Consider the following 23,971-nt stretch of genomic DNA (forward strand, 5'->3'; position numbering starts at 1 on the left):
TCTGGGGAGAAGAAAATTAGAATCTAGGTCAACTAAAGCAGTAAAGTCTGGAAACCAAGATCAGGGAACCAGATATTAGAAACACAGAAAAGGAAACTACAAATATGAGCCTGACCTTCTATGTGCATTTACACCACAATTTATTGCCAAATTCTAAAGGGGAAGGAGGAGACAGCAACCAGTAATAAAGCTGGTTCACAGAGCTGAGAAAAAACAACAATAACAAAAAAAAACAAAAAACAAAACAAAAGACAAGAAAATGGATGGGCTTAACAAGAAACTGCATACTTGGTCAGCATGCTAGTATTTGTATTGAGATTCCTGTTAAGATATAACCTAGGAGTAAGGCAAACTAGAATTAGACTTGACTTCTTCCCTTTTGATAGCCAATCCAGGTCCAAAGGACTTCAAACAAATGCACTGCTAATGGGGTCAATTGCTTATTCACCCTACTCACTACTGTCTATCCAAAAACTATCTTTTATTAGGAGATGTATCATTCAGAAGCTTTGTGATTTACCATATAGCATCCACATTTTCAATATAAAAATGTGACAGGCATATGGTGCAACAGAAGGTAGTGACCAAATGCTAAGATAAAAGGTCAACCTAAAGGCACCTGAAATAGTTCACATTTGGGAGTTATCAGGCATTGACCTTCAGTTTGCTGTGCTTAACATGGTTAAGAAACAGATGACAAGATGAAGCATCCCAAAAATGAAACTAACCTTAAAAATGTATAATTATATAGAAATTCAATAATAAAATATAATAACCAAAATTTAAAACTCAGTAGATGGGTATGATAGTAGATGTAGCATCCTCATTTAAGTGGTACTAAAAGGTGGGCATTTGGAAACTAATTAGCTTAAGAAAAGATCATGAGAGTTGGGTCCTCATGATAGGATTAGTGTCCTTATAAGAAGATACCAGACAGCTTGCTGTCTGTCTGTCTGCTATGCAGAGACACGGCAAGAAAATGGGTGTCTGCAAGCCAAAAAGGAGACTATTGCCAGTAATTAAATGAGCTAGCACTCAGACTCTAGGGCTTCCAGTCTTCAGAACTGTGAGAAATTACCTTTTAGTTCAAGCTACCCAGTCTATATTACTAAATTATAAAGCCTAACCAGAAAAACACACCAGAATGTTTTCTAGATCAGTAGAAAACATTGAGTGAAGCAGGAAAGTAAAAAAAGTGAAAAAATACAGATAATAATATAAAATGATTATGGAAAAATGTACAGTTCTAATATAAAGGTTACTAAAATACAGATTTAGAATAGCTTCACAAGTAATATTTAAATAGATAGAAGAGATTTCACCAAATTAATAAAAATCCTGTGCATGAAAATTCAAGAAGCCATGCAAACCCCAAGCAGAATAACCTCCCTGCCCTACCACATGTATCCATAGAGTACATTAAATAAAAGTATTAAAAACTAAAGTCAAGGACAAACATTTTAAAACAGCTAAAGGAAAACAAATATTTATTGCCTTTAAAGATGAAACTTTAGGAATGACAGTTACTTTTATCAGAAATTCTATAAATTAGAAGATGATAAAATCATGATGAAAATACCATCAATTCAGAATTTAATATCTAGTGAAAATATTCCTCCATGTAAAGCATTTACTCTAAAATTTCTATTTAATGGGCCCACATCATTAAATCTAAACCAACCCCATTTCTTACTCCTTTCTGCTAAATTCCACATCCTTAATATCTATTTCCATACATATTTTGCAAATTTATGTTTACACAAATTTGAAAAGTTATGCAACTTTTTTGGTGTTTACCTCACCTTCTCACAGTGAACCTACTTCATAAGGTATTCTTTGGTTCTGCTGGGACATGAATCTAGTTATAGGTCTATTAGCAAAAAGAGGTGGATAATACAATTGAACATATAAATAAGGTATAAGATTTCTTATATGGGTTTACCTATCGTGTAAGATGCATACCCATGTACAGATTTGCATTTTGAAAACTATATTTTATTTTATAAATATGATTATCACTATAGGTTAGATTTCTGATATTATTTTATTTTATATTTTCCTAAATGAGCCTTTATTAGTGGTATAAAAATCTCAAAAGCCAAAGTATCATGTATGTGTATTATTTATGCAATAAAATGATTTTTAATAAATAATATAAACGTGAATATTTGACACAGATTTATGACTTTTACAACCTTAACACTTAGAGTTAGATCCAGGGCCAAAGAATGTGTTTTCAGAGATGCAGGAATTGATGCATTAGAAAATATTAATTAAAATTTCAGTGGTCTCAGAATAGAAGGTTCAGCTTAGGGAAAAATTGGTTTAATACTAAGAATATTAAAATAAAGTCCAACATATTTTTTTTCAAATGGATGCCACAGGATGTATCATGGATCCATCTGAAAGAATTTACATGAATGAAATTTGTGGGGGAGGTGCTTTTTTGTTTTTTGGTATTTCTTTTTCTCTCTTTTTTTTTTTTTTTGAGACAGAATCTTGCTCTGCTGCCCAGTCTAGAGTGCAGTGGTGTGATCTCGGCTCACTGCAACCTCTGCCTCCTGGATTCAAGTGATTTTCCTGTTTCAGCCTCCCAAGCGGCTGGGACTACAGGCACCCACCACCATGCCTGGCTAATTTTTGTATTTTTAGTAGAGATGGAGTTTCACCATATTGGTTAGGCAAGTCTCGAACTCCTGACCTCATAATTCACCTGCCTCAGCCTCCTAAAGTGCTGGGATTACAGGCATGAGCCACTGTGCCCCAAAACAGCCCAGCTGTTTTTTTGGTATTTCTAAGTTGAGTGATGCTATAATTACTAGAATTAGAAAGCTACAGATACCTTTGTGGAAGACATAGCAAGCATTTATGGGCAAAAAATAGAAATCAGATATGGAATGGGAAAGTGAATTTAATCTTGGCAAAAGAGAGAAAATAATGTAAACATTTTGAAGTATTTCGAAGAGGACAAATCAGGCTAGATCATAAAATGTATATACCATCACAATCTAGTTAAATAGTACTTTATTGTTTGTTTTTGTTTTTGTTTTTGTTTTTTGTAAAATTGTGACTGGAGGTCATGGCAGTGTGATTATCACATGCCTTTTATAACAGGTCACAGAATACATTTTGTGTACATTAAATTTCAGGAAATGTTTTATCTCTGCAAATGAATTCGTAAATTTTCTATAGTTATAACATGAATGCAAAGAAAAAAACCAAACAATCTTTCTTGTTATGGAAAAAAGAGGACATATAAAATATATACTATAAAAACAATGGGTAGATTTAATCTTTCCTTTGATCGATATTGAAAGAATATATGTTGGACTAACTCTCATCTTTCAGCAACTACAATAATGGACACTACTAAGCATATTTCCACCTACTAAAATAACTTATTGTGTTCAATCCAAATGCTTTTTCTTTTTTTTTTTTGCAGTGAAGTTAGGTATGAACTTACCCGACTATGGGCAACAAGACAATTTCTTATGGGGAATGTTGGTTCTGTTCAATAATATATGTTCAAAAAGCTCCTTTTCATGATGAAAACACCTGGGCTAAATATGGCTTTTGAATACTTTCTGATATTGCAAATAAATAAAACTTGAAGCCTTTTCCTAAGGAAAAAATAAAGCATACCTCACCAAACGAATTAGATGTGTTGGTGTCTTTGCACTTTATTGTTGCTGTGCATCACATTTATGAAGACATAATAAATAGTCATAATAGAAAAAAGGTAGTTAGAATAAAATAAAGTGGCCCATCAAGTATTCAGCCCAAGTTTATTACCACAATGGACTTGGGTTATAATTACCAACAGAGGAGAGAATAACTATAAGTTATTTTGATGTAAAAAGCATATTATACTAAGCCAACATAATAACACAGTTTTTATGAAGCACAATAATTACACTGAAGACTCACATAAGTGCATTTCTCTAAAAGAAGACGGTAGGTGTTGATAAGCTTCCATGGAATTTTATAGTTGCAATGAACAAAAATAATTGTCATGGCAAAATAATAAAAGTGTGTTGATTTTTGTTGTAATGCTTGAGAGAGATTAAATTATAAAATTAAAAAATACTTATTAAATACTATGAAAAGTCTTATGTTTAATATCTTTATTTTGAAATGACTTTTTTGTAGAATTTTTTGTATATTAAATGTTGTTTATTATCCTTCACTAGTAGTATGCTGGAGATTGTTCCTGCTGCTAAGAAAGCTTTTCTGTAATGCTTCAGTGAATTAATATGGGAGAAATGACTTTAAAGTAAGTGTTTATTTAAATATCTACTTTATAAAATTCTCATTAAGATTTGATCTCCAGCTATTATGATTTTATCACTATATTTGATTTTACATTTTGAAACTTAGAGAAAAATCAAATGTTATCACCAGTTCCTTAATGTCTGGTAACTAATTAAGGCTCATTAATATACATTTGAAGGCAAATGATAGACTGATAAAAAAAATACATGGTCAGGAATAAGTCATGATAAGACTAAGCATTATACTGGGACAGCGTGGAAAGAGGTATGAGTTTGTACAAAGACTATTTATACAAACTTGACCACAGGTTATAAGCTTATGGAACAGATTATCATGAGGAAAACACCTGATATAAAATAGTTGAATATATTAAGTTTAGTGATACACATGTAGTTTTAGAAATGTAAGTAGAAATAAAAAATATGGTCGGGTACAGTGGCCCACACATGTAATCCCAGCACTTTAGGAGGCCGAGTAGAGTGGATTGCTTGAGTTCAGGAGTTTGAGACCAGCCTGGAAACATGTCACACCCCATACTTCCAAAACAAATAAAAATAAATTAACTGGGCGTGGTGGTGAGTGTCTATATAGTCCCAGCTACTAGGGAGGCTGAGGTGGGGGGATGGCTTGATCCTGAGAGGCAGAGGTTGCAGTGAGCTGTGATAGTACCATAGTTGAGGCATCCAGTTAAGAGCTAAAAAATATCTTTAATTATTAATTTCCCATTTTTTTCTGAAATGCCTTGTATATGTAAAATATAATAAACATGAGAAAATATGTCACGTTATATGTTTACTGATTTAACTATTTTCAAATTCAGAAACAGACTAACAGAAACAGAAACAACAACACTAGAGAACAGCAAAATAGTAACATTTCAAGAAAATATATACACATTCACAATATGTGATGGTATCCACTTACTATCTACTGCCTCTATAACCCCTAAAGTCTTCTAAAGGTGAGGGGGCAACAAAAACTTATTAAAATAAAAAGGTTAAGAGGAGTAAAACATTTTTGAACCATATTTGTATCACAACAAAATACCTGATGAGTTAGTGAGAGAGCACACAAAGGAAATACCTCTGCACTTTCAATTCCAGGTAGTACACCAAAAATAATAATCTTATTGCTTTCCACATTTAACAAGTAGAAGTTAACTAACTGTCAGTAGATGGTCCATTTACATTCTCATGTATTATTATTTTATTTTATATGTTTATTATTTCCCATTTTGTCTATTTCCTCATTTCAGATTCATTAATGCTTTGAATATATGAGCCAACATTTATTTTCACAGCCTTTTCACAACTGGGAATTCTTTAGAGAAATGCAATCTTGCTTCATTTATTATATCTATCCTAAGAAGAAAATATATCACTGTGGCAGAATTGTAGAAAGAAAAAATGAAAAAAAAAGGAAAAAGGCTGTGAAGATTTGATCATATGCCTCTGTGTGTGATACATAGAATATTTATTTAATTGCAGTCAGGAATATAAATCTCATTTTGATGCTATGACATATTTAAAAATATTTAAAATGCATTATGATTTTTCTGAAATTTTCCTCTTATCTCTGTTTTATATTTGCATGAATAATCCATTTAAATATCAGATTCTGTGATAATATTTGCTATAATGGTTTTAATTTTATAGGAGAAATATATTCAAAGGTGTAGTGAACTTACTTTGAATTATTTTCATCTATCAATTTATAATTTCTGCACAGCAAGGAATAAAAACAAATTTGCATCTCGTGTCAGTATAGAAAATAATTGACTCTTCATTAATTTTACATTTGTCTACACACCTAAAAAGAAACCAAGGGGTTTGTAGTTAAAAAACAACAACAACAACAACAACAAAACACTTCTTGACATATTTTATTACTTCTTTCAGCAAATGTGTCTTTAGAATCTACCTTTTGCCTGGCACTTTGTGAAGTTATGGAAATAGCAATGAAAAAAAATGGAGCACAGGGGTGTGGATATCCCTGCTTCTAGTGAGCAAAACATGTAGAATAATGATAAACAGAGTATTCCAGACAGTTAATGATATAGTTTGGATATTTGTCCCCTTTAAGTCTCGTGTTGAAATGTGATTCCCAATGTTGGTTTTGGGGTCTGATAGGAGGTATTTGGATCATGGGGGCAGGTCCCTCATGAATGACTCTGTGTGCTGTCCATGGTAGCAAGTGAGTTCTGACTCTGTTAGTGCACCTGAGAACTGGTTGTTTAATGGAATCTCACACCTCCTCCTGGATAGGTGTTCAGGCAAAAGAAACAGTAGGTGTAAAAATAGCAAGAAGACTAGCATAGCTGAAAAGGAGAGTAAAAAAAGTCAAGGTCGTTGGACCACCCAAATTCTTGAACAAAATTTATCTAATGGAAACTTTTAGGCTGAATCTTCTGGAAGTATAAAGATGATGAGACTGAAATAAAACATGCATGCTTAGGACTTTGAAAAAATAATTAACTCCAGCTTTCTCACAGTGGGCCCTATTCTAGAGAAAGATTGTGGAAATCTCTATTCTAACATCATGCCCATCTCACAGTCAAATACAACACTGACACATGATAACCCATACCCTGGCACTGGTCTGGAGATTGTCCAACCATTAAAATCATCTATTTTCCTACATTTCATTTTACTTAAACTGTTTTAAGCACAGTATACATAAAAAGTTAAACAAACATATTTGCAGTTCCACAAAGTTTTTCAAAGTGAAAACATATACAACCACCAATCAGACCAAAAAAAAAAAAAAAAAAAAGAAAGAAAGAAATTCACAGTACCAAAGAAGACTCCTGTGCCCTCTTCCAGGAATTTTCATCTCCAAATTAACTTTTTCTTTAATTAGAGCAGACAAATTCTGCCTGTGTACATTATAACATGCTTGCACCCATATATACACTTTTATGTCTGTTGTTTTTGCTCAATATTACATCTGTGAGATTTAAACTCTCTGTGAGGTCTAGGTGACACGCATATTTTAATTAGTGAATAATCTCTATTTTATAAATACACCACAATTCATTTATTTCTTCTGCTGTTGATGTTTAAGCTAACAACAGTGGAATACAGTGTGAAAACAAACGTTCATCAGCATAAACATTCACCAGCAATTATTCCAGATTTTAAATATCTTGCACACTGGAGTACATCAAAAATACATCAATGGATATGAAGTAATGAAAATACTGGGCAAAATATTTGAGGCATAATCAGAGGCCAAAATGCTAATATTAATAGTTCATTGCATTGTGTCCAATGGAAGATGCAAACATTCTACATTGTGACCGAAAATGGAGAGGAGCTCTGCTAAGCATCATTAAAGAAAGCAATTCAACCAAAAGATCAGGAGAGACCAACATGAAGTTAATTCCTACTGCATCCATTGATAAAACCAGAAAGCAAATGAAGCATTTTTTCCTTTTGTTAAAAAAAAATTGTGTCTAGGTTTACTAAAATCTTCAGTTACTGGACGTTAGTACTAGCAATGATTAAATTATTCTCAAACTTTTAATGTGATTGAGGATCATTTGAGATTCAGGAGAACAGATAGTCAAATATAAGGTAAAACCAGTGGTAAAAACTTCTCTTTCTTCTAGATGATTTTTAGAAGATGCTGTGACAACTGGCTTTATGATGCCAGAGCAGAAAGAAAAAAGAAATAGTATTTGAAAAAACTCAATATTGATCTACTCAGTATATACCTAGGGCCAATTCACAAATCACATATTCACCTAGAAGTATTATCTGCTACAGGAAAATCTTGAAATGCATTAAAAATTTACCAAATTAAGATGAAAGAATTATCGTGATTTTCAATAGTGAATGGCCTCTTGGAGAAGAGAGCAGAGAAAGCAGTCTCTCCACCTCTCTACATACCTTGGTGTTATATCTCACATTTTGCTCTGAAACAAAAGATACAAAGATATCTGAATTCTATCCTCATCAACTTCATCAGATGAAGAATTTTATTAGGCAATGGAAGAATATGACTAAAAAGAAATTTTCTTTTGCACGTGAAGAGAAGTGGGGGTTTTAAACAATGTTGTGTAATGCCTTTTAAAATATTTCTGAGTAGCACTTCCTTAAAATGCCACAGAAGTCAATTCTGTAGGATCAAGTAAGGGCAATAATTATGTATTCGATGAAGTGCTTCTACTAATAAATTCTTAAATTTCCTTGAGGGACAACATCATGAAATCCCACATTTTTGCACTAAGGTGTACAGTATGTTGTTTAATAAACAATTACCTAATAATGTCGAGTGCACACACACAACACATACAAACACACAAATATAATATGTATCTATATAAAGGGAATAGTAAATAATATATTACTCCTGGGCTAATAACATATTGACTGCTCAGACAAAGGGACAGGTCGATGTAAGAAGCAGAGGGGAACTTCTTTGGGGCTTTTCACAAATAAATCATGGTATGATAAAAGATACCCTGTAGAAAACATATTATGAAAAAAAAAATCATTCATCAGACAACTTGACCATAAATCTACTTGTGATTTAATTGGAACCGTATAGCCTACTAAACCAACTCAAAGAAGGTGAGTAAAGTGAAAAATATTTCTCCTTGAGATTAAAACTACATAATATATTTTTATCATCTGAATGATGATGTATATGAAGAATAGTTGGGTATCAAAACTATGCTTTCTAATGTTTGTAACACAGACAGGAATAATGCATAATTCTTTCTCCAGCATCATAGCTAGCATGCTTTATTTTCCTGGCTTTCTCTTTGCTTACATTGATTATTTTATCTACATGGTACTACCCTCCAAGATTACAGCCCAGAGTCTAGGCTTATGTTTGAATAAACGTAGCAAAATGTAACAATGACACTAAAAAATGTACTTCTACATTAATGTTACATTGTAAAGTAGTCTAAATCTTGTTTCTATGTTTCATTTGGCAATGATGCTTTCTTTGACTGTCATTGCTACTATCTATGTCTATACTGATTCACAGAAAGCTTATTTTATACTGTCACATTTTGCATGACATCCCGGGATCTCCTGATATTATAAATGTTTTTTTTTTAATTGTGTATATGTTAATGTTTACCCTTTGTGCTGTAAATCTCTATGAACTTTGTAAAATGAAATATTTAAATAATACTTTATTATTTTGTTGCTCAAATTGTTCAATCTTTGGACATTGGCAGCTTTTTCTGTGGGCTTCTGTGCCATTTTATATACCTTCATCATTTTATGTGCATGTGTTTACACTGAAAAATGCACTAGGCTTATCTTGTCTGTATTTTGATCTTAAACTCAGCCATTTTCTTATGAGTCTGGTTCTTTTTGTTGGAGGATGGTATTAGAAATGGAGATATTGGTGCTAGATATATTCATTGCTCTGGGTAACATTTCTTCTAGGCCCACTCAGCTGACAAAGAAGGAAATATACGTATGTTTACCAATCCATGTCTATACGTATAAATACTTCTATATGTCACCAACAACATCTGTAATAGTATAAAAATGAGTTCATATTGATATCTCCAATTCTAATCTATTACCACATGGACTTCTCTAGCAACTTCCCTTTGCTCATCTGTAACTTTCCACTGCAACAATGAGAAATCGGGTTCCTGCCATCCGTCATCCATTTACTTAATATTTAATTGCAGAATATGCACATAGTTGAATCAGAATTTTTAAACCATATCCTCATAGCCAGTACTTACACAGTTTGTCTTTAGTCTCATGGAATCCACTTGTTTCCAAAATTACCTGGGTCAGCATTCTTCATACCCACCCTATTCAGTGAGGCTTCATGCATTTATAATACAGTTTCGTCACATTCTACATTACCTTCTGGGATCTCTTGATATTCTAAATGCTTTTTAAAATTTTTATATGCATTAACATTCACTCTTTGTGCTATAAATTTCTATGTACTTTATAGAATGCATATTGTCATGTAGTCTTCATTACATCAACAAATGGAATAGTTTCAGTGCATTAAAAAATATCTACTGTGCTTTACTTAAAAACCTTTCTCTTTTACATTTTTCCAGAATGTCATGTAATTGGAATTATACAGAACATAGCCTTTTCAGACTGGCTTTTACACTTAGCAGTATGCATTTACAGATAATTATGTTTTTTTGTGGCCTGATAGTTCATTCCTTTTTATTAATGGATATTAACTTGTCTCACTGATATACCACAGTCGGTCCTTTCATCCATTACAGAATGCCTTAAGTTTGTTTCCATTTTGGAAAATTATAAATAAAGCTACTACAAACATTTGCAGGACACTTTTTGTGTGTGTGGTATGTGGACATAAGTTTTGAAATTAGTCTGGATATCTAGACAGGATTGCTGGATTGTATGCTACATTTATGTTTGGCTTTATAAGAAACTGCCAAACTGTCTTCCAAAGAGTCACACCATTTTGTAGCTGTCCAGTTTGTATTCCCACAATCAAAGAACGAGAATTCTTGTTGCCTCTCATCCTCACCAGCAAGTAGAATAGCTGTTCTTCATTTGTTTTGGTTTTATTTTGCTTTATTTTTGGATTTTAGTCATTCTAATTAGTTGTAATGCATTTCGTTGTTGTTTCAATTTACAATTTCCTAACGATAAATGATGTTGAATATCTTTTTCTATGCTTATTGGCCATCTGTATATCTTGTTTGCTAAAGCATCTGTTCAGATCATTGCCAATTTGGGGGTTGTTTTCTTATTGTTAAGCTTAAAAGCTATTTTATATTTTGGATTTAAGTTCTTTATGATATATGCTTCTTGCAAATGGTTTCTTCTAGTTTAAGGCTTTTCTTTTTATTCTCTTAACTGTGTTTCACTGAGTAGAAGTTTTCAATTTCAGCAAAGCTGAATTTAACAATTTTTAAATTTCTTATGTCATGCTTTTGATGCTGTATCTAGAAACTCATTACCAAGCCCAATGCCACATGGCTTTTTCTCCTATATTTTCTTCTAAACATTTAAAAATTAAAAAAAAAATTACATTTAGGTCTACAGTCCATTTTAACTTTTGTAAAATTGTAAAGTCCGTCTACATTCTTTTTTTGTACATGAACTTAATTTTTCTAGTAACCTATTCTAAAAGCCTATTCTTTCTTTTCTGAAGGCCTTTGTTATTTTGTCAAAAACCGTAGAGGATAGATACTATGACCTATTTCTATTCAGAATGATTCTAAGACCATTTCCCCACACCAACCTATATTCCAACTTTTCAGGCACCAACTGGGTATCCTACAATTCAATTCAATTCTGACACTAACTACCTGGACTTAGATCAGATCCCATAGTTTAAGGGCTCAGTGCCACAAGGCTGCTCTCATTTCAGATATCAATAGAAAGTCTAAGCCACTCATATTTTTGACTAACCAGCTATAAATTGAATTTCCACATCCCCCTCCTGAAGTTTGATGATTTGTTAGAACAACTCCTAGAATACAAATTAGCACTTAATTTACTTTTTTTTTTTTTTTTTTTTGAGACGGAGTTTCGTTCTTGTTACCCAGGCTGGAGTGCAATGGCGCGATCTCGGCTCACCGCAACCTCCGCCTCCTGGGTTCAGGCAATTCTGCCTCAGCCTCCCGAGTAGCTGGGATTACTGGTATGCGCCACCATGCCCAGCTAATTTTTTGTATTTTTAGTAAAGACGGGGTTTCACCATGTTGACCAGGATGGTCTCGATCTCTTGACCTCGTGATCCACCCGCCTCGGCCTCCCAAAGTGCTGGGATTACAGGCTTGAGCCACCGCACCCGGCCTTAATTTACATTTATTAGTTCATTATAAAGGATACAGATAGGCAGTCAGAAGAAGAGGTACATAAGGCCAGACACAGAAGGGTTCTGAGCACAGCAGCTTCTGCCCCACTAAGTTAGGGTGGGCTACTCTCTAGGAACCTGGATGTTTTCATCATTTTGGTGAAACTTGGGCTTTCTGAACTCCATCACTTAGAGTTTTTAAGGAGGTTCAATTATGTAAGCATGATGGATTAAATCAGTAGCCATTGAAGATTAATCTCAATATCTACCCCTTGATTCCTCCCCAGAGGTAGGGGAGATGAAGCTGAAGGTTCCAATTCTTTTATCACTGACTGGTTTCTCTGGTAACAAGCTTTTGTCCAGAAGTTATCTAGGGACACATCAAGAGTTATGTCATTAGCATTAACTCAGGTATGGTAAAAAGGGGCTTACTATGCATAATGATAAATCTTCTTTTCAATCTAACACTCGGAAAATTATAGGTGTTTTAAAACTTCTGTGCCAGGAACCAAAGATAAAGACCAAAGATTTACTTATTATAAGCTCACAGAACTCAAGCCCTTAAGTTACATTTATTAGTTTATTACAAATAAGCTAATCATAATAACATTAACACAATTGGCATGATTTGCCTTAAATGTTTGGTAGAATTCACCAGTAAGCCCATCTTGACCTGTTTTTGTTTTGTTTTGTTTTTTAGAAGAATATTAGTTATTTATTTATTATTTTCTAATAGACACAGGGCTATGTATATTACTTATTTTTTCTTGTTGAAATTTGGTAGTTTGTGTTTTATAAGAACTTCATTCATTTCATTTCAGATTATCAAAATAGTGAGAACAGAGTGATTATAGTATTTCTTCATTAACATTTTAATATCTGTAGAATAGTGATAGCTCCTCCATTTTTTCATCTTTTTTATTTTATTTCATTGACTTATATTTATACAGATAAATAGTTTGTATCTTCTTTTTTTATTTCTCTGGCTAAACAAAATCTGGCTAAACATTAATTGTATTTGTCTTTTAAAATAATGAGGTTATTTTTGGTTTCATTGATTTTCTCTATTTTTTTCCTGTTTGCAATTTTATTGAATGTTTCCCTAATTTTTATTTTTATTTTTTATTCTGCTTACTTTAGGTTTACATCGCCATTCTTTGTCTAGTTTTCTAAAATGGAAGCTTAGGTTTTTGATTTTAGATACTCTTTTCTGATACATGTGTTTAATGCTATAAATTTTCCACAGGGCACTGTTTTTGCTGCATTTCTCAAATTTTCTTAAGTCATATTTTTATTTTATTAAAACTATGATTTTAGCTTCTCTTAAGACTTTTTTGACTCATGTAATATTCAGAGATATGTTATTTAATCTCAAAATATTTTGGGATTTTTTTCAGTGACCCATCTGTTACTGAGTTCAAGTTTAATTCTGTTGTGCTATGGAAACACATGGCACTGGGTAATTTATAAGAAAAGAGGTGTAATTGACTCATAGATTTGCATGGCTATGGAGGCCTCAGAAAACTTACAATCATGGGAGAAGGCACCTCTTTACAGGGTGCCGAAAGAGAATGCGTCCTGAGAAAAGTAGGAAGTCCCTTATAAAACCATCAGATCTCATGAGAACTCACTCACTATCATGATAGCACAGGGGGAAAATGCCCCCATGATCTAATCACTTCCCATAAGGTCCCTCCCCTACTATGTGGGGTTTACAATTCAAATTACAATTCAAAAAGAGATTCGGGTGGGGACATAGAGCTACACCATATCACGTACTTTGTATGATTCCTATTCTTTTAAATTTGTTAAGATGTATTTTGCAATCCAGAATATGGTTTACCTTGGTGGAAGTTCTATATGAGGTAGAGAAGAATATGTCTTCCCTGTTGTTGAAAGGATTAGTCTATAAATTGAATCCACTAATTAGAGTGACAGTGCTGTTTAGATAATCTATATCCTCACTAATTTCCTACCAACTTGAACTATTAATTACTGACCAAAAGATATTGAAGTCAGCAACTATGATACTGAATTTCTCTCCTCTCAGGCTTATCGTTTTTTCACCTCATTGGTTGTGACTCTGTTGTTTGATGCACACTTTCAAGATTAATGTATCTTCTTAAAAAGTTAATCCTTTATAATTACAGAATACCTCAGGTATATTGTAGGTTTGGTTCTAAACTATGCAATAAAATAAATAACACAATTTTTTCATTTCTCAGTACATAAAAAGGTTGTGTTTACAATATACCATAGTTTATTAAGTATGCAATAGCATTGGATCTACAAAACAATGTACATGTCTTAATTTTAAAATACTTTATTCCTAAAATAATGCTAATAATTAACTAAGCCTTTAGTAAGTCATAATGTTTTTGCTGGTGGAGGTTCTTGCTTCAGTGTTGATAGTTGCTGATTGACCAGGGTGTTGGTTGCTGAAGGCTGGGAAAGACGTGGCAATTTCTTAAATAAGACAACAATGAAGTTTGCTGCATTGATTGACTCTTTCTTTCATGAAAGACAGCCCTGTATCATGTGAAGCTACTTGACAGCATTTTATCCACAGTAGAACTTTTCTCAAAATTAGAGTCAATCTTTTTAAGGTCTACTGCTGCTTTATCAACTCATCTTTAAGTACTATTCTGTGTTGTCATTTAAACAATTTGTACAGCTTCTTTACCAGGATTAGATTTCATCTTAAAAACCATTTCTTTGCTCATTCATAAAAACAATCCCCACTTGTGAAAGTTTTATTATGAGATTGAAGCAATTAAGTCACATCTCCAGGCTCCACTTTTAATTCTAGTGTTTTTCGTATTTTCACCACAACTTTAGTTACTTCATCTCCTGGAGTCTTTAATTCTTCAAAGTCTTTTATGAAAATCAACTTCTTCAAAACCCCTGTTAATGTTGTTATTTTGACCTCCTCCCATGAAATACAAATGTTCTTAATGTCATCAGAATGGTCAATTCTTTCCAGAAGGTTTTCAATTTACTTTGCTCAGATCATCAGAGGAATCACTATGTATGACAACTATAGCCTTAAGAAATATATTTCTTAAGTAACAAGACGTGAAAGGCAAAATTACTCCTTGATGCATGGGTTACCAAATTGATGTGTTAGCAGGCATGAAAACAAATTAATCTATTCGTACATATCTGTCAGAGGTCTTGGGTGACCAAGAGAAATGTCAATTAGCAGAAATATTTTGAAAGGAATTTTTTTTTTATTTTGAGCAGTGGATTTTAACAACGGGCCTGAAATATTCAGTAAACTATGTTGTAAACAGACGTGCTATCATTAAGAAAACATTGAATTCATTAAAAAATTGATTTCATTGTCATTAATTGAAACATTGTTGTTTTATTGATAAAGCATAGGCAGATGAAATTTAGATTAATTATTAAGGGCCCTAACATTTTTGAAATAGTAAATGAGCAATTGCTTTAACTGAAAGTCACCAGCTGCATTAACAGCTAACTAGAGTCAACTGTCTTTTGAAGCTTTGAAGTGACACATTGACATTTTCTGTAAAACTATGAAAGTCTTAGATGGCATCTTCTTCAAATATAAGGCTATTTCACCTACATTGAAAATTTGTTGTTTATTATAGCCATCTTCACCAATTATCTTGGCTAGATCGTCCGGATAACTTGCCACAGCTTCTACATCAGCACTTGCTGCTTCACCTTGCACTTTTATATTAAGGAGATAGCTTCTTTTCTTAACCCTCATGAACCACCCTCTGCTAGCTTTAATCTTTTATTCTGTAGCTTCTTTACCTGTCTCAGCCTTTATAGACTGCAAGAGGGTAAGGGGCTTGCTCTGTATTAGGCTTTGGCTTGAGGGACTGTTGTGGCTGCTTTGAGCTTCTATACAGCCCCACTAAAACTTGTTCCAAATCAGTAATAAGTTGTTTTACTTTCTTGTCATTCATCTATTCTCTGAAGTAGCTCTTTTGATTTCCTTCAAGGACATTTCCTGTACATTTACAAGCTGTGTAACTGTTTGGTACAAGAGGCTTACCTTGCAGTCTATGTCAACTTTACCCGTGCCTTCCTCACTAAGCTTAATTATTTCTAGCTTTAGGTTTAAAGTCAGAGACATGAGATTTTTTTCTTCCATTTGAACACTGAGAGGTCACTGTAGGGTTATTAGTTGCCATTATTTTAATATTCTTGTGTTTTAGGGAATATGAAGGCATGAGGAGACAGATGAGGATAGATGATACGGTTAGACTTTGTGTCCCCACCCAAATCTCATTGTGAATTATAATCTTCATAATCGCTACATGTAAAGAGACCAGGTGGAGGTAACTGAATAATGAAGGTGGTTCTTTCGTGCTGTTTTCATGATAGTGGGTGAGTTCTCATAAAATCTGATGGTTTTATAATGGGCTCTTCCCCTTTTGCTCAGCATTTCTCTTTCCTGCTGCCTTGTGAAGAAGGTGTCTTCCTTCCCCTTTGCCCTCTGCCATGATTGTAAGTTTCCGGAGATATGTCCCGAGACATGATGAAATGTGAGTCAATTAAACCTCTTTCCCTTATAAATTACCCACATTCGGGCAGTTCTTTATAGCAGGATGAAAATGGACTAATACAATGGGAAAAGTGCTGTTCCATGAAGCAGTCAGAACACAAACATTTAACAATTCAGTTCATTGTTTCATATGGTCATGTTCATGGTACCACAAAACAAGGATAATAATGGTCTCCAGCTCCAAACAGATTTTTCCAAAGGACATGATTTTATTCTTTTTTATGGCTATGCTTTTTGACGTTTTAATAATAACCATTCTGACTGGTATGAGATGCTATCTCACTGTTGTTTTGATTTGCATTTCTCTGATGATTAGTGATATTGAGCATTTTTCATGTTTTTGGCTGCTTTTATGTGTTATATTAAGAAATGTCTGTTCATGTCTTTCGATAATTTTTTTAATGTGACTATTTGTTTTTTTGCTTGTTCAATTGTTAAAGTTCCTTATAGATTCTGGATATTAGACTTTGCCAGATGCATACTTCGTAAATATTTTCTTTCATTCTATAGGTTGTCTGTTCACTCTGTTGATAGTTTCCTTTGCTGTGCGGAAGTTGATCTAATTTGTGTATACAGTTTTAGATAAGGGTCCAACTTTATTCCTTTGCATGTAAATATTAGATTTTTCTTTCATTCTTGATTTAAAAGACTGATCTTTCCCCATTGGGTGGTTTTGGCATCCTTGTTGAAAATAATTTGACCACCTATGCAAGAGATTATTTCTGGGATCTCTTTTCTATTTCATGGTCTATACATCTGTTTTCATATAAGTACCACACTGTTTTGATAGCTGTAGCTTTGCAGTGCATATTGAAATTAGGAAATGTAAAAACTCTAACTTTGTTCTTTTTTGTCCAAATTGTTTTGGCTATGTGAGACCCCCTTGAGATTTCCTATGAATTTTAGAATGGGATTTTCTATTTCTTCAAAAGCAACATTGGATTTTGATAAGGCTTGCACTGAACCTATAGCTCACTCTGGATAGTATTGACATCTAAACAATGTTAAGTTTTTCAACCATGAACATTAAATGCTTTTGTATTTATTAATGTCTTCAATTTTTTTCAGCAGCTTTGTCATTTTCAGTGTACAAATCTTTCACATCTCTTTTTAACATAATCTTTATTTCATTTATTTTGATGAAATTATACATGAAATATTTTAAGTTCCTTTTTTGAATTGTTAATTGTTAGTCATCAGAAACACAATGAATTTTTGTGTGTTAATTTGACCCTGAAGTTTTATGAATCTGCACAGCAAAAGAAACTATCATCAGAGTGAACAGGCAACCTAGAGAATGGGAGAAAAAATTCCCAATCTACCTATTTCACAAAGGTCTAATATTCCAGAACTTACAAGGAACTTAAACAAATTTACAAGAAAAAAAAAAAAACCATGAAAACGTGGGCAGACAAGATGGCACCAAAAACTAAGAAGGAAGCTCCTGCCCCTCCTAAAGCTGAAGCCAAAGCTAAGGCTTTAAAGGCCAAGAAGGTAGTGTTGAAAGGTGTCCACAGCCACAAAAAAAAGAAGATCCGCATGTCACCCACCTTCCAGCGGGCCAAGACACTGCGACTCCAGGGAGGCCGCCCAAATATCCTCAGAAGAGCGCCCCCAGGAGAAACAAACTTGAGCACTATGCTATCATCAAGTTTCCGCTGACCACTGAGTCTGCCATGAAGAAGATAGAAGACAACAACACACTTGTGTTCATTGTGGATGTTAAAGTCAACAAGCACCAGATCAAACAGGCTGTGAAGAAGCTCTATGACATTGATGTGGCCAAGGTCAACACCCTGATTCGGCCTGATGGAGAAAAGAAGGCATATGTTCGACTGACTCCTGGTTACGATGCTTTTGATGTTGCCAGCAAAATTGGGATCATCTAAACTGAGTCCAGCTGGCTAATTCTAAATATATGTATATCTTTTCACCATAAAAAAAAGAAAATGTGGGCAAAGAATATGAACTTATACTTATCAATAGAAGACATTTATGCAGCCAACAAACATATGAAAAAAAACCTCATCATTACTGATCATTAGAGAAGTGCAAATTAAAACCACAATCATCTCATGCTAGTCAGAATGGTGATTATTAAAAAAGTCAAGAAACAACTGATGCCGGTGAGACTGTGGAGAACTAGAAATGCTTTTACATAGTTGGTGGAAATGTAAATTAGTTCAACCGTTGTGTAAGACAGTGTGGTGATTCCTCAGGCATCTAGAACCAAAAATACCATTAAACCCAGCAATCCCATTACTGAATATATACCCAGAGGAATACACATCATTCTGTTACAAAGATATATATGCAATTCTGTTTATTGTAGCACTATTCACAATAGCAAAGACATGGAACTAAACCAAATGTCCATCAATGATAGACCAGATAAAGAAAATGTAGTACATATACACAATAGAATACTATGCAGCCTCTAAAAGGAATGAGATTATGTCCTTTGCAGGGACATGGATGAAGCTGGAAGCCATCATCCTCAGCAAAATAACATAGGAGCAGAAAACCAAATACCATATCTTCTCATTCATAAGTGGGAGTTGAACAGTGAGAACACAGGGACACCGGGAAAGGAACAATGCACACCAGGGCTTGTTGTGGGGAGAGAGTAGGGAGGGGAGGGGGAGTATCAGGACAAATAGTTAATGCATATGGAGCTAAAACCTAGGTGATGGGTTGATATTTGCCGCAAATCACCATAGCACATGTATATCTATGTAACAAACCTGCACATTCTGCACATGTATCCTAGAACTTAAAGTTTAAAAAAAGAAAGAAAAGAATTCCATTTAAAAGAACATTCAAAATAATAAAATAGCTAGGTATAAATTTAACAAACAAAGTGCAAAATTTGTACACTACAAACTATTAAACATTGCTAAAAGAAATAAAGAAAGACTTAAAGCATTGGAAAGACATCCTGTGTACATGGATTACATGATTTACTATTCAGATTGGAATATTATTCAAAGCTGTCTATAGTTTCAATGCAATCCCTGTCAAAATGAATGGCCTTTTTTTTTACAGAATGGAAAAAACAGTTATTAAATGTATATAGATTTGTAAGCTTTCTCAAATCACCCAATCACTCTTGAAAAAAAAAAATGTTGGATGGCATACTTCCTGATTTCAAATTTTCCTACAAATTTACAGTAATGAAAACAGTGTGGTACTAGCATAATGATAAACTAATAGAATAGACTTGAGAGTCCAGAAATAAATCCTCACATCTAGGTGGTCAATTGATTTTTGACAGGGATGCCAAGATTATCAATAAAAAAATAAAGTCTCTCCAACAATTATTGCTGGGACACATTAATACTTACATGCAAAGGAATAAAATTGGAACCCCCACCCTCACCATTTTAAAAAGTTAACTCAAAATAGATCAATGACCTAAATGTAAGAGCTAAAACCATAAAAGTCTTTGAAGAAGACGTAGGTGCTAATCTTCATGAATTTGGACTTGGAAATTAATTCTTAAATATAAAATCAAAAATACAGACAATCATACAACAAAAAAGGTTAAGTTACATTTCATCAAAATGAAAAACCATTGGGCATCTAAATATAACAAGAACATAAAAGACAGCCCACAGAATGAAAGAAAATACTTGTAAATTACAGATCTCACAAGGATCTAATATGCAGAATGCATAAAGAACTCATATTGCAGCTACAAATTACCAATTAAAAAATAGGCAAACGACTTGATTAGGCATTTTTCCAAAGATACACAGTATCTAACAAACATGTGGATATATGCTCAACATTGTCTGTGGCAAGGACTAGGGAGATGTAAATCAAATACAAATAATATCACGTCAAACGTCCTAGGATTGCCATAACATATTTAAAAAGCAAAACAGAAAGTTACAAACGTTGATAAGGGTTTGTAGGAAAACCTTTTTTCGTAGGAAAATTGGAACGCTCATATATTGCTTGTGGGAATGTAAAATAGTGCACCTACTGTGGAACACATTTAGACAGTTCCTCAAAACCTTAAACAAAATTATCATATGAACCAGAAATTACATATCTAGATATATATATAGAAAATTCATTGAAACAGGTACTCAAACAAATGCTTGCACATGGATGCTCATAGAATATTCACAGTAGCTAAGATAGAAACAATGAAAATGTTCATTAACAGACAAATAAATAAACCAAAAATGATATATATAGGAGACTACATTCATCCATAAAAACAAAGGAAGTACTTATACATCGCACGATGCAGATGAGCCTCAAAAATATTATACTAAATGACAGAAGCCAGATATAAAAGGTCACATATTATATGAGTTCTTTTATATAAAACGTCCAGATTAGGTAGATTAATGAAGACAGCCTATTGGTGTTTACCAGTGGTTCAGAAGAGGGAGTATGGGGAGAAACTGCTTAATGAACATAGGGTTTGAGGGTGATAAAAACATTTGAGAACTAGATAGTAGCAGTTGTTGTGTAACACTACTGTACTAAATGACACTGCATTTTTCACTTTAAAATGGTAAATATTATGTTATATACATTTTACTTCAATAAAAACCTTATTAAAATGAATGCTGAATTATTTATCCTATTTTATCTTTTAATTTTACACAAATATGCCTATAACTTATTGTATCATTATTGATAAGATGATATTACTTAACAGTATGATGGATTAAGAAAATTAAGGCTTACAGAAACACATGGATGAATATCTCAGACCATTCTTGCTTTATAAATAAAAATTTATCAGCTGAATTTTTATTTTTTTCTTTAGTGTCATCTTAGGGGCATAGGGATTTTTTTCTTGCTTACAGAATTCATAGAATCTAATTTGTATATTTTCTAACATGACTGTAACTTAGATGTTCATAATATCTACTGAGAAATTTTATATATTTTGATGTTTATAACAAGCCAACAAAAAAATCATATAATTGTAATACTGAATGGGAAAATAAACTTCTAATAACTTGTCCAAACTACTATTTTTACATATTAAAAACCATAATTAATGTAAATTAGAGAAACTAGATAACACCTAATTATTTGTTTTATTATTATATATAAATTTATGATGGAATGAGAAAAGGAGTATGGGCAATAATCATTCTAGAATACAGTGATCAGGTAGACATCTGAAACAGAATAGTTCTGGTTTTCAGCTTTATTACCCCAGGATGAAATTCATTTTACTGATAACACCAGAGCTTGATTTGTAACATGGAATAAGTGAAAAATTCATGGGAAAATTTCATTACTCCAGAAGAATTAGTAGTTTACACATAGACTCAAATTAGAGAAATATGAACGTTGCAAAAATCCAAATCATTGTTTCATTTCATTTGTAAATTTAATATAGCAGACTTTTTCTTTTACTGGGTATTAAGAAATCATATCATAGTGTCTATGTTTTGTAAGATATAAATAACAAGATATCATAAATTTATAGTGTCATCTTTTTCAACATATATTAAAAGATGTAATATAACATATGACACATTTTTAAATAATTTTATGAGTTTTTGAAGGTATTATTGAGGAAATAAAACAATTTCGAGACAAAATAATTCTTTCTAATGACTTCCTGGTGCAGAGGAAATATTTTCTCAGTTTTCAAACAATAAAATTACATATTTGTGTGGGTGTGTGAGAGTGTTTTTCTACACACAGAGTGGGGAGGGAGAGAGGGAAATGGGGGAAGAGAGACAGACTTCACATATGCATTATATATTTTCATAGTATAGATGATTTTAACTGTGGTTGCCATTTGAAGGTACCATAGTGAATCCAGAGACAGTAACTATTTTTCAGTTTATGCCATAGAAACCACTGAAGCATAAAATTTGAAAGTATCATTGCTATTCCTGTTCTGGTTTAAAGACTTCTATTATTATTTATTATTACTATCATTTAAAGAAAACATTAACTGGTTTCCTGTGAAAAACAACTGAAATCTATGGAAGCTAATTCCTTTAAAATACTGTCACCTTTGTCAGTCATCCTAGGCCCTAGATATCAAACCTAGCTTTAGAGAAGGAAGCCCCTGTGCATCTTTACTATTAGATACAGTAGAGTTTTTCATCATTTTATTCAATCATGTCTTTTTTTTTTTTTTTTTTTTGGACAGGAGCTCTTGCTCTGTCACCTAGGCTAGAGTGCAGTGGTGTGATCAAGCTAACAGTACCCTGTATCTCCCAGCCTCAAGCGACCCTCCCACCTCAACCTCTACTTTATAAAGAGCCACCAAGGAACTACAGGCTCCTGCCATCATGCTTGGCTAATTTTTTGATTTTTAGTAGATAGAGATGAGGTCTCACTATGTTGCCCAGGGTGGTCTCGAACTCCTGAGATATAGTGATCCTCTTGCCTAGGCCTCTCAAAGTGCTGTGATTACAGGTGAGAGCCACAACACCTCGCCTCAATCACATCTTTTAAAATTCTCTTTACCTTTCGACTTATAGGTGGAAACTATCATGCTGGTCATTAAAATTAGTCATTTTATTCTGGAATGCAGTTACTAGAAAAAATTTTAAATTACCAAGTGACAAAGACAATGACTATGACTATTCCCAGTAGTAATTGTGTATATTAATTATTAAGCATCCTCAAATGTTCAGAACTAGCATAGTTTCTTTTTTTTGATTTAGCTGTAGTCATCTTAAGAATTGTCACCAACAATATTTTAGGTTGTGATGCAATAAAATTACCAAAAGGTCAGAGGCTTCACAAAAAAAGTCTTGTTTTTTGCTTGTTCTACATGTCCATCGAGGGTTGTTTGGGTTGTTCTCTGTGTTGTCCTCTCTCTGGGACATGGAATAGCTACTACTCATAACATTCTTTGATATTAGCACAGAGGGAAAGACAATGTTTAGTGATTTTGTTATAGCTATAAATTCTGCTTCCCAAAGGAACAATAGCTCTTGGCTCACAATTTATTGGCTGGCACAAGTCACCTGCTTCCACCAGACCAGTAGAAGTGAAAAAGTGCAATGATACCATGTGCTCAAAAAGGGAAAGATCAGATACATTTGGTCACAGCATTAATGATTACAGTGACATTCCATTCCAACAGGTTAACCATTTTATCCCCTATTTTTGCATATGAGAAAATGAATGTTCAGAAATGTTTTTCTCAAGATCACTTATATAATAAATGCCAGAAACTAAAAGTAAACTCAGATATTTCTCATTCTGAATTAGGTTTCTTCACAGTAAACCATGTTACATCACATAGTAGTCAAACAGGCAGTTGTGATGTAGAATGTAGTTCAAATTTACTTAGCAAATAAAACAACCTCCTCATCAATCAACATTCTAAACCTAATACCTGGATACTTAATTCTTCAAAACTACTTGTGTTCACAT

At 33.2% G+C, this 23,971-nt stretch overlaps 1 long non-coding RNA gene and 1 pseudogene across 1 annotated transcript in view; one reads left to right on the top strand and one right to left on the bottom strand.

Moving 5' to 3' along the window:
- LOC105717197 (uncharacterized) overlaps positions 1-23,971 on the bottom strand; it is a 519,990-nt gene that overhangs the window by 145,697 nt on the left and 350,322 nt on the right. The gene's annotated exons all lie outside the window — the stretch shown is intronic.
- On the top strand, positions 18,008-18,480 carry LOC105717196 (large ribosomal subunit protein uL23-like; annotated as a pseudogene).

Source organism: Aotus nancymaae, unplaced genomic scaffold (genome assembly GCF_030222135.1).
Source record: "Aotus nancymaae isolate 86718 unplaced genomic scaffold, 86718_ANA_hifiasm-v0.15.2.pri h1tg000017l, whole genome shotgun sequence".
NCBI lineage: Eukaryota > Metazoa > Chordata > Mammalia > Primates > Aotidae > Aotus > Aotus nancymaae.